The sequence below is a fragment of the Antechinus flavipes genome, chromosome 2 (assembly GCF_016432865.1).
Source record: "Antechinus flavipes isolate AdamAnt ecotype Samford, QLD, Australia chromosome 2, AdamAnt_v2, whole genome shotgun sequence".
Lineage (NCBI taxonomy): Eukaryota > Metazoa > Chordata > Mammalia > Dasyuromorphia > Dasyuridae > Antechinus > Antechinus flavipes.
In genome coordinates this window covers 348,479,847-348,494,719 of record NC_067399.1, presented here as the reverse complement: position 1 = coordinate 348,494,719, position 14,873 = coordinate 348,479,847, and positions in this window count along the sequence as shown.

The window sequence follows — 14,873 nt, the reverse complement described above, 5'->3', positions numbered from 1 at the left end:
TGCACAGCAAACTTTTGGGGCATAATTCCAAATTGCTCTTCAGTTTGGATCATTTCACAAGTTCACTAACAACACACCAATGTACCAGCTCTCTCAACATCCCTCAAACGTTAATCATTATCTTTTCCTGTCATTTTATTCAATCTGAGAGGTGTGAGGTCGCTACCTCAGAGTTATTTTAATTTGCATTTTTCTAATCAATAGTGATTTAGAGCATTTTTTGCATGAATATAGATAGCTATACTTTTTTCATCTGAAAATTGTTCCTATCTTTTGATCATCTATTAATTGGACTATGACTTGTATCCTTATAAATTTGACACAGTTCTTTATATATTTTAGAAATGAAACTTTTATCAGAAGCACTGGGGGTAAAATTCCCTCCTTCCCCAACTCCCCCCCCCCCCCAGCTTTGTGCTTCCCTTTATTCTTGGCTATGTTTTAATGTAATCAAAGTTGCTCATTTTGTATTCCATTTTTGGAAATAAATTCCTCCTTTCTCCCAAGATCTGATAAGTAAACTCTCCCTTGCTCTCCTAATTTGAGTCTTTATGCCCAAATCATACAGCCATTTTAACCTTATTTTGGCATGATATGAAAGATGTAGGTCTACACTGAGTGTCTGTCATATTATTTTCCAATTTTCCCAGCAATTTTTGTGAAATAGTTCTTATCCCAAGAACTGGAGTTTGGGGGCTTATCATATACTAGATTACTATAGTCATTATTATGTCATGTGTATCTAACCTATTACATTGATCCACCCAATAATTAGCCAGTAATGTATGTTTTTAATAACTGCTATCAGTCAAAATCTTTTGTATTTTTTCCATTAATTCCCTTTTCTAGCTCTATAAAATATTTTTTTTAACAGTTGGATTTGTCAGTCACAGAACAGGTAGACCAATTTAGGTAGATCTGTCATTTTTATTATATTAGATTGGCTTACCCATTAGCAATTGATTTTTTCCAGTTGTTTAGATCTGACTTTGTTTGTGTAAATTGTGTTTTGTAATTGTGTTCATATTGATATATGGATTCTTTTAATGACTATTTTACCCTCTGGTTTTATTGTATCAGGGCAGTTTTCCTTGATGATCTTAAAAAAATCTGTTAAAGCTTTTTATTTTCAAAATATACACACTGATAATTTTCAACATTGACCCTTACAAAACTTTGAATTCCAAATTTTCCCTTCCTTTATCCCATTTACTCCCCCAGATGTCAAGTAATCCAATATATGTTAAACATGCTAAAATATATGTTAAATCTAATATATGTATACATATTTATACAATAAGTTGATGCACAAGAAAAATCAGATCAAAAAGGAAAAAAATGAGAAAAAAAACAAAATTCAAGCAAACAACAACAAAAAGAGTTAAAATGCTATGTTGTGATCCACACTCAGTTCCAACAATACTCTCCCACAAAACATAGCCAAGAATAAAGGGAAGTAGTTTAGATGGCTCTCTTCATCACAAGATCATTGGAACTGGTGTTAATCATCTCACTGTTAGAAAGAGCCACATCTATCAGAACTGATCAGAATTGTTGCTGTGTACAATAATCTCCTGGTTCTACTCACTTCACTTAGCATCAGTTCATGTAAATCTCTCCAGGTCTCTCTGAAATCATCTTGATGATCATATACCATAACTTATTCATCCATTCTCCAACTAATGGGCATCCACTCAGTTTCCAGTTTCTTGCTTCTACAAAAAGAGCTGCCACAAACATTTTTGCACATGTGGGTCCCTTTCTCTCCTTTAAGATCTTTTTGGGATATAAGCACAGTAGACACATGGCTGGATCAAACAGTATGGATAGTTTAGTAACTTTTTGAACATAGTTCCAAATTGCTCTCCAAAATGGCTGGATCTGTTCACAATTTCACCAACAGTATTTTAGTGTCCCAGTTTTTCTGCATCCTCTCCAACATTCTTCACTATCTTTTCCTATCATCTTAGCCAATCTGAGAGGTGTGGAGTTATATGTTTTTGGTTGTTTTTTTGGAGGTCTCTGGACCACCCTTTATTTCAATTGAATAATCACCATGAGAATAGCCAGGTGTTAAAGTCTAAATTCTTTATTATCTCCTTCAAAGTCTAGTTTCCTTGACTGGGGCCCGGGCCAGCTTTCTTGAGGTCCTCTGGAATGTGCCTTGGTTTCTGTGGGGGAGGCAGGAGGACCACCATGAAGGTCTCTGTCTTGAAGTCTGTCTCGGTCCGAGAGGTTGTACTCCAGCCTCCAGTCTTTTCCAAGTTTGTCTCCAAGCCCTTTCTGAGTCTATGTCTGGTCCTTCTGAGTCAATCTCTGGCTCAGACAGGCCTTGGTCTCAGTGGATAGATGAAGGAGGATAGGCCTGCCACCACAGTGGTGTGAGATGGAATGAATGAATCTGGTTGAGTTTGTCCCAGCTTATATGGTCTATTATAGTTAAATCCATTCATCATACTGAGTATAAGCCAATCATTATATCACTAGGGAACCATTATTTGTTTTAAGATTAAATCAATCATACTGAACTAGAGAACTATTAATCATCATGCTAAATTAGATAACCATTGTATTATCAATTCCACTTAGCACCTTGTAAGAATTCTTGTTTCAAGTACAGAGTTCTGGCCCATAACATGGAATGGTACCTCACAGTTGTCTTAATTTGTATTTCTCTGATCAATAATGATTTAGAGCACTTTGTCATATGACTAGAAATGGTTTTGATTTCTTCATCTGAAAATTGCCTGTTCATATCCTTTGACCATTTATCAATTGGACAATGGCTTGAATTCTTATGAATTTGAGTCAGTTCTCTATATATTTTATAAATGAAGCCTTTATCAGCACCCTTAAATGTCAAAATGTTATCCCAATTTATTGCTTCCCTTTCATTTTGCCTGTATCTGTTTTGTTTGTACAAAAACTTTCTAACATAATTTAATCAAAATTATCTATTTGGTGTTCAATAATGAGTTCCAGTTCTTCTTTGGTCACACATTTTTCCTTTGCCACAGATCCGGGAGCTAAACTATCCTATGTTCTTCTAATTTGCTTATAATATTTCTCTTTATGTCTAATTCATGAATCCATTTCGACCTTATCTTGGTATATGGTGTTAGGTGTGGGTCAATACCTAGTTTCTGCCATTCCAATTTTCCCAGCAGTTTTTGTCAAATAGTGAGTTCTTATCCCAAAAGCTGTAATCTTTGGGTTTGTCAGACACTAGATTGCTACAGTTATTGACTATTTTGTCCTGTGAACCTAAGCTATTTCACTGATTGATTACTCTATTTCTTAGCCAGTACCAAATGATTTTGATGATTGCTGCTTTATAATATAGTTTTAGGTCTGGCACAGCTAGGGCATCTTCATTGGCTTTTTTTTTTCATTTATTCCCTTAAAATTCTTGACCTTTTTTTTCTTCCTGATTAACTTTGTTATTATTTTTTCTAGATCTGTAAAATAATTTTTTGGGAGCTTGATTGGTATGGTGCTGAATAAGTAGATTAATTTAGGTACTATTGTCATTTTTATTATGTTACTTCAGCCTGCCCGTGCACATTTGATATTTTTCCAATTGATTTAATCTGACTTTATTTGTGTGGAAAGTATTTGTAGTTGTATTCATATAGTTCCTGACTTTCTTGAAAGATAGACTCCCAAATATTTTATAATATTGACAGTTATTTTAAATGGAAAATAGTTTTCAAGGGAAACTGGGAAAACTTGAGTAGTTTCATGGCTTCATTTTGCCATCATGGTTCTGTCTCCAGAACTCCTTCCATGTTGCTCTTAATAGAAACAATAATGTTGCTGAGCAGTTATTGCAAATGTATTCCATGGGACTGCATTTCCCTTTAGCTCAACTCCTTACAATAGAGTTTACTATCCTTTTCTTAAATGATAAAATTCATTAGATTACTTTTTAATTTCAATCTAAGGAACGTGAATAATCTAGAGTTTGCCCATGTGACTTTAGTTGTTTTCATCATATGGATAAAAACACCAAATCTACTCAGGTTAGGTAAAATTGTCATGCTAACTAAAGGAATAAAAAAATATAAAAATTTTCTTATTTAATGAGACATTCCCAAGTTTTGTAATTTTTATTGTTTTTGAATAGGACATATAAGATGTTCATTTTATGCCTTAAATGGGAAAACGCTTAAAGTCTAAGACCTTTACACTAGCATGTCTAAAACAATGATTCATGGATTCAGTGCTTGAAAAAGAAAGATTATGAACTTTTGTCTTCTACAATCATTGAACTTTCTTCCTGACTCTATTGTCCTTAACTTACTAAATAACAGAGTAAGAAGAAATCATCTAAAATATAATAACAATCACAGGGAGAAAAAACAAATAGACATGACTCAGACTCCCTGCTTTATGATGAAAATTCCGTTATTATAATGGTGGCTAACAGAAGAATTAGTGGCTTATTTCCCTATCAAGTTGAACCCCTGAAAATAATGGTTATCTAATAAAATATCTCTAGATCTAAATTGCTGAAATTATAAAAAATAAAGAAAAGAAAATGGAAGTAAGAATGAAAAAATGTTCCTGAGGGCAGCAGATGGCAAAAGAACTGCTATTCTGAGTAATGGGAATAATATTTGAAATATGAAAGTCATCATAGAGAGATCTCAGTCATATTTGTTCCATAAATCAGACTATTTGGTCATTGTCATAAAGGATAAAAGTTTCTCTGTCCCATCAAATAGGATATTTCCCTCTGAGCTTGAGCTGTTTGTTGAAGAAGAGTTGCAATTTTCTCAATGTGTATTGTGATTTTAGCAGAGGGAAACATGGAATATGAGCTGCTCTAAGCAATGCAGTGAGGAAATATAACTGGTAGCTAAATTATTTAGGTGAAATGTAATCTAATACAAAAGGAAACATAAAGTAGACTCTAAAAACAATAGAGGTTCCAAAATCAGGACAAAAACTATAAGAAGAAAGTTATGCATAAAATAAATAGAATTTGTTGGTCATTGGAAATAAAAGATGGTTGAGGAGCTTTGACAAAAAGAAATAAGACTAAAATTGATTAGAAATTTATTAGTAATATAGAACACATGTGATCCAATTGTTGAAATAATGTGAAGTGATTCACATTAAGTCAAAACCATCAGTTCTGTGAGTCTTAGTGTCACCTACATTTCCCAGGACTTTGGAACCAGCTGTAAGATAACTTTTTCTTTGAAGTTCAGGAAAGGGGCTTCTCATTGGGAGGAAGAAGGTGTTCTTCATCTTTTTGAATAAAACAAGACATGCAAATTGGGTCCCTCCCTACTAGGATGAAAAGCAGCCCCAAACCTGCTCCTGTATGTATCTCTGGGATACAAGCTTAAGCTCTTTGTGTCCTTCTGAACAGAGGACTAGTCTAGAAACTCATTATGAAATTTAAGCTGATTTTCTGACTATTTTCCAAATTAGTTTGATGGAGAGGGAGGTACAACATGAAGAAGTGACAATGTCACTACTGACTTTAATGCAATGTCTCTGTATTTCAGGTATCCAGTGTGATGTGCAGCTAATAGTCTTGAGGAAGATGTGATTCAGCCTGGGGGTTGTCTACATCTCTCCTCCAAAACTTCTGGATTTACTTGCAGTAGATACTAGATGGGATGGGTCTGCCAGGCTCCAGGAAAGGGACTAGAATGAGATGCAAACATTAACAATGGTGGAGGCACTATGCAGGCACTGTGAAATCTCCATCTCCAGAGATAATTGCAACAGCATGTTACAGCTACAGAATTCATTTTAATACTCAGGATACAGCTATGTATTGCTGTGCAAGAAACACAGTGAGGAAAAAGAATGTAAGACTAGACAGAAACTTCCCCAGCCAGGAGGTGAGATGAGACCAGAAAGGGGTTGAGCTCATGATTTACAGAATACAAAATTTCTAGAACCAGCACAATTATAGGAGTGAATCTAAGCTGTTTTCATTTATGATCCATGTTATTTTTTTCTTCTAAGCATTCCAGTAACTAGCAGTCCTTTTCAGTCCTTCATTCTCACCCTAACACACTCCTCCCACCCCACATTCAGTCAGTGGTTATGTCCTGTCAATTCTGTTTTCATCACATATCCTGTATGGCATCCCTTTTTTGCACAGGTACTATAACTATCCTAAGGTAGGCCCTTAGAAGATTATATCTAGACTATCATGCTAGCCTGTTGGTTGTTCTCCAAGCCTTGGTAGTCTTTTCATTCCAGTCTGTACTAAATTCAGCCATCAAAATTATCTTTCTATAGCACAGATCTGACAATTTCCCCCAAATCTCAGGAACTGTGCATTACCTTCAGGATAAAACAAAATCCTATTTGTCTTATAAATCATTTGATTGCATGACCCTTTTCAGCTTTCTTATCCCATTCTTCCTTCTTTCTTTGTACATAGTCAGCCATCCACAGACATTGATATCCTTGCTGTTCATTTAACAAGAGATTTCATCTCCCTACTCCATGGGCTTTCCCTGACTAGAATTCTCTCCTTGTTGCTGCTTTGACTTTTTTAAAAAATTAAAATCTTATCTAAAATTTTGCATTGCCTCTAATGCCAGTGTCTTTGAGATAAATATGTCCTACATGTGCATTTTTGTGCATAATTATTTTCATGTTTTCTTGCTGAACTCCTTAAAAAGGGGGGCTGTTTTCTGCCTTTTTTTATATCCTCAGTACTTAGCATCAAGCCAGGCACAATACAGGTGCTCTTAATAAATGCTTGTTGCTAATTTGACATTCTTTTCCTTCCTGAATGTTGCTGAAATATGCTCTGTTCATGATTTCCACAGTATGTGCTTAGCGAGTCATTTTGCTGACATTTTTAATGAAGCATTACAAATTATTAATTATTGTTGTGAGTTAAATTTATCAAAAAGGCAAACTAAGGCACATTTCTCTAAGCAAGATAACATTCTATTTATCAGGGCTGGAAACATGAGAATAAGACAGGCCATTGATTACTGTGAAATCTAGTCAAGGATTCTAAACTTAAAAGGTCAGCTGCCCTTTTATATACTCTTGATGTATACAAAACAAAGAACAGAACAGGATAGGTGATATTATGAGCTTGAAGGAAACATGATTGCTTATATAGCTGTGGTGTGGGGAACAGCATAATTGATTAGAAGTTGGAAACTATTAACAAGTTTGGAAGTGGTTATTGATAGAATTCACTTGCAAAGTGGAAGAAAAATGGTCTAGATTTTCTTGGACACTATCTAGATGTCAGTTAAAGATAGCTTGGTTATGAATTCTTATTAGGCCAATTTCCCTTATGGCAAACCATATGCTCAAAGTTTAACAGAATCTTGGTTAGCAAGAGAATTAGATTTTGAAACTTAACCCATTAAATGTCAGCTGAATTTTGAACTAAGTTCAGACTCAGTTCAGTAAGTAGTTCTTAGTAATTAGAGTCTAATTACTCATTCACAAGACAGAAAAAATAATTTTAATTTAATTAATTTAATAATAATAATTTAATTAATTTAAATAAGATCAATATTTATATTATTATACAAAATCCATTTAAAATTTCTCAATATTATGTGCATACAGCAATCTCACATGCATTATATATCAAACATATAGAATGTTTGAGACATAATTTCTCAGTAATTAATCTTTATTAAAAATGTTAGCATATTAATAATAAAAAGGTATTCATTTTTACTCAACACTTAGATGATAATCAAAAAATGAGTGTTCCTAAAGATGGAAACCACTCTCATTGGTTCACAATTAGAGTGAGATAGACTTATTCTTAGTAGAGGTGAATCTGTTTTAATGAGAGTGTGGGTTTTATGACTGATTACTTGATTTTGGTTACAGAAAATTATCAGCATCCATATCAGTCATCTGCTAAAAGGGAGAATTCATACTTTCTTAGACTTGTCTGAATAAAACATAAAATATGGGAATCTATCAATTCACTTTACTTTATCTTTTGAACTAATCTTAGTTTTTCTCAGTGTCAGCCTTGTACCTCAAAGGCTGCCCAGTTATCACAGGGATTAATTTCTCTATGAGGAAGTAGGAAAAGGGGAAAATATTGATCCTATTTAAATAATTATTTTTTAAATGAGAGAAATTATTATTTTTCTCATCTGCATAAACTTGTTCTTCTGTAGAATGTCCCATTTACAACTTGTAAGGAAGTATAAAAAATGCTTATATTTGTCTCCATTATATAAGTGTAAGGAATTTCAATCAGTCTGAGAGGATGTTAGGGCTTTGAAACATGAAGAAAACTAACATAACATGAGGTACTTCTAGTGATTGGCTGACCAATATAGTAAAAAAACAACAACCAAAAAACAAAAAAACTATGAAGGCAATTGGGCAAACATTTCAGGAAAGATTTATAAAAAGAATTTAAAAACTTTTTTTTTGAAAAATAAGGAAGCTCTAGCTTCTCTTCTCAGATATTTTCTCACTTCAGTACCTAAGCCTCCTGTATTCAACAATGACTCCCAAGCAATGCTAATTAGTTTAGAGGATAATTTAGGAATAGGAAATAGGAACATTTAGAGAATATTTTCACAATATGTGTCACCATAGTTGACATTTTGAACATTTAAGTCATCAAATCCTCATGAAAATACTGTTCTGGGTCTCATATTAACCAAATTGCAATGCTGGTCACTAATTCAGTATTCAAAATGTTGGTTCATGAATGCAGATACTTTGGTACTGAAAAATATTGATGAGCTTTTTAAAGAGAGGAACTATTGGCAGCACCAAACTCAAAATGACCTATTTCAATTCTGGAGACTGTTTATTGACCTTCTATTGAAATATAAAATCACCTATTATGTATGATTTTGGAAGAAGGCAACTTTGATGGTGGGGATTAGGGCTTGCTGAACACATTCTTTAGCAGGGCAACAACAGATATTAGAAATCACCTGGTATTTATTTATAATCTAGTAATATTTTTCTACATTCCTGCCATCCTGCATTTAAGTTGTTTAAGGAAATTACAAAAGTCCTTCGATTCCTAAGACAAATCAAACCATAGAATTATTTAACCCTAAAATGAAGTTTCAGGAATGACATTCATCACACAATCACGGTCCACAATTCTTCACCAAGTGGTGGGATATCTTAACCAACAATATTTTGACTTTTTCCAGAGGAGACAGAGGAAATCACAGATTCAGTCTTATATATGAGGATATTAGACTTCCATTGCAATGATTTTATCCTCAAATTAACACAAAGTGTTTAATATTTTCAGAGCAGATTACTTTGACAATACCAAGAAATACAGAGAGGGACAAAGTCAAGTTGGCAGAAAGTAGACAGGACTTTGCCTGAGCTCTTCCTGGCTTCTCTCAGAATCAATACTAGATCAAGCCTCCGAATGCAATTTAGAATGACAGAACTCCAAAATATTTGGAGTGTAACAAATTTATACCATAAGATATCCTGGAAGGATGTTAGGCAAGGTCTGTCTCAATTGGGTGTGTGGGTGTGGGTGTGACACAACCCAGAGCAAGCCTGGCCCAAGGAGGGAGGAGGGAGGAGATTTCCTGAATGGGGAATTTAGTGGGAGGCTCTTAGCTAAATATAGCAGTGTTGGCTACTCTGTCCTAGTTCAGAAGGTTAGTAGATTGCCAGACAAGCTGTGAGAACTCCAATTAAACTACAGAAGGCAATCAAACCAAAAAATAAACAAGAAAGAAGTTGAGGTAAATTGATTTTAGAAAAGTTAGGTATGATAGAATTTTGGAGAAAATTGAACAGGGATAGAAAGGAATATACTTTTTTCTCAGTGATATATGAAACCTACACAAAAATTTACCATGTATTAGGGCAAAAACCTCACAATACAATGCAGAAAAGCAGAAATAGTAGATGCATCCTTTTCAGATCATTATGCAATAAAAATTGCATGTAATAAAAAGAAAAACATATCAAAAATGAATTGGAAATACAATAACCTAATTCTAAAGAATGAGTAGGTGTGGCAACAAATCACAGAAACAATCAATAATTTCATTCAAGAGGATAATAATAATGAGACAATATAACAAAACTTACTAGATGCAGCCCAAGCAGATTTTAGGTGAAATTTTATATCTCTAGATGCTTAAAAAATATAGAATAAAATAGAAAAAGAGAAAACCAATGAATTGTGCGTGCATCTACAAAAGCTAGAAAAAGAACAAATTAAAAATCCTAAAGTACCAAATTTGAAAGTCTGAAATTTTATTTCAGAGATTAATAAAATTGAAAGTAAGAAAACTATTGAACTAATAAACAAAACTAAGTTAGTTTTATGAAAAACCTAACAAAATAGATAAGCCTTTAGTTAATTTGATTAGAAAAGGGAAAGAAAACCAAATTACCAGTATCAGAAATGAAAAAAGTGAACTTAGTACCAATGAAGAGGAAATTAGAGCAATAATTAGGAGCTGTTTTGCCCAACTGTATGCCAATAAATCTGATAATCTAAGTGAAATGAATGAATGCTTACAAATATATAGATTGCCTAGATTAGCAAAGGAGGAAATAAATTACTCAAATGATCTCATTTTAGAAAAATAAATTGAACAAACTATTAATGAACTTCCTAAAAATGTCTCCAGGGTCAGATGGATTTACAAGTGAATTTTATGAAACATTTAAAGAACAATTAATTCCAGTACTATACAAACTCTTTGGAAAAATAGGAAAAGAAGGAGTCCTACCAAAGATTTTTATGACACAAATATAGTGCTGATACCTAAACCAAGAAAGACCAAGGCAGAAAAAGAAAATTATAGATCAATTTTTCTAGTGAATATTGATGCAAAAATCTTAAATAAGATATTAGCAAAGAGATTACAGAAAGTGGTACCAACGATAATACACTATGACCAAGAAGAATTTATACCAGGAATGCTGAATATTAGGAAAACTATTAGCATATACCAATAACTAAACTAACAGAAACAATATAATTGTATCAATAAATGCAGAAAAAGCATTTGACAAAATCTGACACCCATTCCTATTAAAACACTAAAGAGCATGGGAATAAATGGGGTTTTCCTTAAAATGATCAGTAGCATCTATTTAAAATCATCACCTACCATCATATATAATGAGGATAGAATAGAATCATTCCCAATAAGATCAGGAGTGAAACAAGATTGCCCACTACTACCATTATTATTCAATATTGTATTAGAAATGTTAGCTTTAGCAATGAGAGAAGAAAAAGAAATTAAAGGAATTAGAGTAGGTAATGAAGACACCAAATTATCTTCTTTGTAGATGATATAATGGTCTTCTTAGAGAACCCTAGGGAATCAATTAAAAAGCTACTAGAAACAATACAAAACTTTATCAAAGTTGCAGGATACAAAAAAAATACAATATATTATCAGCATTTTTATATATTATCAACAAAGTCCAGCAGCAAGAGATACAAAGAGAAATTCCATTTAAAATAATTGTAAATAATATAAAATATTTGAGAGTTTACCTGCCAAGTCTAAATCAGGAACTATATGAACACAATTACAAAACCCTTACCACACAAATAAAGTTAGATCTAAACAACTGGAAGAATATCAAGTGCTCAAGGGTAGGCTAAGCTAGCATAATAAGAATGACAATTCTACCTAAATTATTCTTCTTCTGAAGTTCCATACCAATCAAACTGCCAAGAAATTACTTTATAGAGTTAGAAAAAAATAAGAAAAAAATTCATCTGAAAGAAGAATTTCAATGGAATTAATGACAAAAATTCAAATGAAGGTGGTCTAACTGTACTAGATCTCCAGCTATAAAGTAGTGGTCATCAAAACTATTTGATATTGCCAAATAAATAGAGTAGTTGATCAGTAGAATAGGTTAGATTCACAAGCCACAATATTCAATGATTATAATAATTGATACCTCAGCTTCTGGGATAAGAACTCACTATTTGACAAAAATTGCTGGGAAAATTGGAAAATGGTATGGTAGAAACTAGATATTGACCAATACCTAACACCATATATCAAGATAAGGTCAAAATGGATTCATGATTTAGACATAAAGAGTGATACTATAAGCCAATTAGAAGAAAAAAGTACAGTCTATTTCTCAAATCTGTGGAGAAGGAAGAAATTTGTGATCAAAGAACTAGAGTGAATCATGAAATGCAAAATGGATGATTTTGATTTTATTAAGTTAAAAAGTTTTTATACAAACAAAACCAATACAGACAAAATTAAAAGGGAAATAGAAAACTTGGGGAAATTTTTGTATCCAAGGATTCTAATAAAGACCTAAGTTCTAAAATATAGAGAGCATTGACTCAAATTTGTAAAAATGCAAATCATTTTCCAATTAATATAAAGGATAGAAACAAACAATTTTCAGATGAAGAAATTAAAATCATTTCTAGTCATATGAAGAAATTTTATAAATCAATATTGATCAAAGAACTGCAAACCACAAGAATTCTGAGGTACCACTACACATTTCTCGGATTGGCTAAGATGACAAGGAAAAGATAATGATAAATATTGGAGGGAATGTGTGAAAACTGGGACACTAATACGTTGTTAGTGGAGTCATTATTGTGAACTGATCCAACCATTCTCGAGAGCAATTTTGTTCTATGTCCAAAGGGCTATAAAACTATGTAGACCCTTTGATCTCTACTGGGCCTGTATCACAAAGAGCTCATAAAAAAGGGCAAAGGACCCACATGCGCAAAAATGATTGTAGCAATCATTTTTGTAGTGCCAAGGAACTAGAAATAATGAATGTCTATCAACTGGATAATGACTGAAGTTATGAGCTTATGATATATGACTATCATGGAATATTTTTGTTCTTTAAGAAATGATCAGCAGGATGATTTCAGAAAGACCTGATGCACAGCAACAAGAAGATTATGCAATGATCAATTCTGATGGACATGGCTCTTTTCAACAATAAAATGATCAAACCAATTCCAATAGATTTGAAATGGAGAGAGCCTTCAAGAAAAACAAAGTTTAAAAAAGAATATTCAATCTGTATTCAGAAACAATCCTTTCTGTCTCTGGGTATAGATAAAATTTTTCATCATAGTTGTAGATGATTGTATTGTTGAGAATAGCAAAGTCATTCAAAGATGATCATTCTACAATATTGCTATTACTTTATACACAGTACATTTTAATTTGCTTCAATTCATGGAGGTCTTCCAGGTTTTTCTGAGAGCATCCTACTCATCATTTCCAATAAAACAAACTATTTCATCATAAATCATAATTTATTCAGCAATTTTAAAGCTGACGGGCATCTCCTCAATTTCTAGTTCTTTGCCCTGAGAAAAGAGTTGCTATAAATATTTCTGTACATAAAGATGCTTTTTTCCTCCTAATTTCTTTTAGGATTCATGTCTAGTAATGGTACTGTTGGGTCAAAGAATATTCATCATTTATTGTTATTTGAGCATTGTCAACTGAGAAACAGCTCCTATTTTCCCTAAATTTCACCCAGCTTCTTATACACTTGAGAAATGAGGTCTTCATCAGAGAAACTTGCTTCAAAAATTATTTTCACAATTACTACTGCTAATCATATTTCCCCACTTTATATTTTATTCTCTCTTTCCTTTTGCCATGTCAAAATGTTTTGCTTCTGATCATTTCTTCCCCTAATATTCTCTCTCTTCTATCACCCTTTCCCTTTTTTGTATCCCTTTCTCCTCCTACTCATTGGGTGTGGTATTTCCTTTTTGTATGTTTTCTCTTTGAGCCAATTATGATGTGAGGAATGTTCATTCACTTCTTTCCTCCCCTTCTCTGTAAAAGCTTTTTCTTGCCTCTTTTCTGACAGATAACTTATGCTATTCCACATTTCCCTTTTCCTGTTTCCTATTTTATCCCTTCCTCAACCCTTAATTTTATTTTTCTAGATATTATCCCCTCATATCCAATTCACACTTCTACCTTCTAACAGCCATAATAATCAGAAAGTTCTTATGAGTTTCAAGTATCACACTCCTAGATAGGAATATAAACAGATAAACCTTATTAAGTCCCTTATGACATCTCTTTCCTGATCATTTTCTTATGTATCTCCTGAGTTTTGTATTTGAAAAATCAGATTTTTTATTCAGCTCTGGTTTTTTCATCACAAATACTTGAGAGTCCTCTATTTAAATGAATATCCATTTTTTCCCCCCAAGGATTATACTCAGTTTTATTAAGTAGGCGATTCTTCATTGTAAACCTAACTCTTTTGATCTCCAGAATAACATTTCAAGCCCTGTAATGCTCTAATGTAGAAACTGTTAAATATTGTGTTGTCCTAACTGTTGCTCCACTATGCTAGAATTGTTTCTTTCTGGATGCTTACAATATTTTCATCTTAATCTGGGAGTTCTGGAATTTGGTTGTAGCATTCCTGGGAATTTTTATCTTGGGATCTTTTTCAGGTGAAAATAGGTGGATTCTTTCCATTTCTATCTTACACTCTGGTTCTGGAATATCAGAACAGTTTCCTTGAAAAATTTCTTGAAATATGCTATTTAGGCACTTTTTAAATCATGGATTTCTTTTTTGTATGTGAGGCAATTGAGGTTAATTGAGTTGCCTAGGGTCCCACACTTAGTAAGTGTTAAGTGTCAGAGCTTAACTTTGAACTCAGATCCTCCTAATTTAAGGCTGGTGCTCTTGATGAGAGTAAAACTCTGTTTGACCTGGGACAGCCCTGTAAAGTTATGTAAAATCACCAACAAAAAGTTATACAAACCCAAATGGTCTTACATCCTCTGGAGACAGGAAAATGAGTCTTCAGAAAATGTCTTCTTTCATACATATCCAAATGGTCTTGCATCCTCTGGAGACAGGATTCTCTTATACTCACGCATAAAATGAATCTTC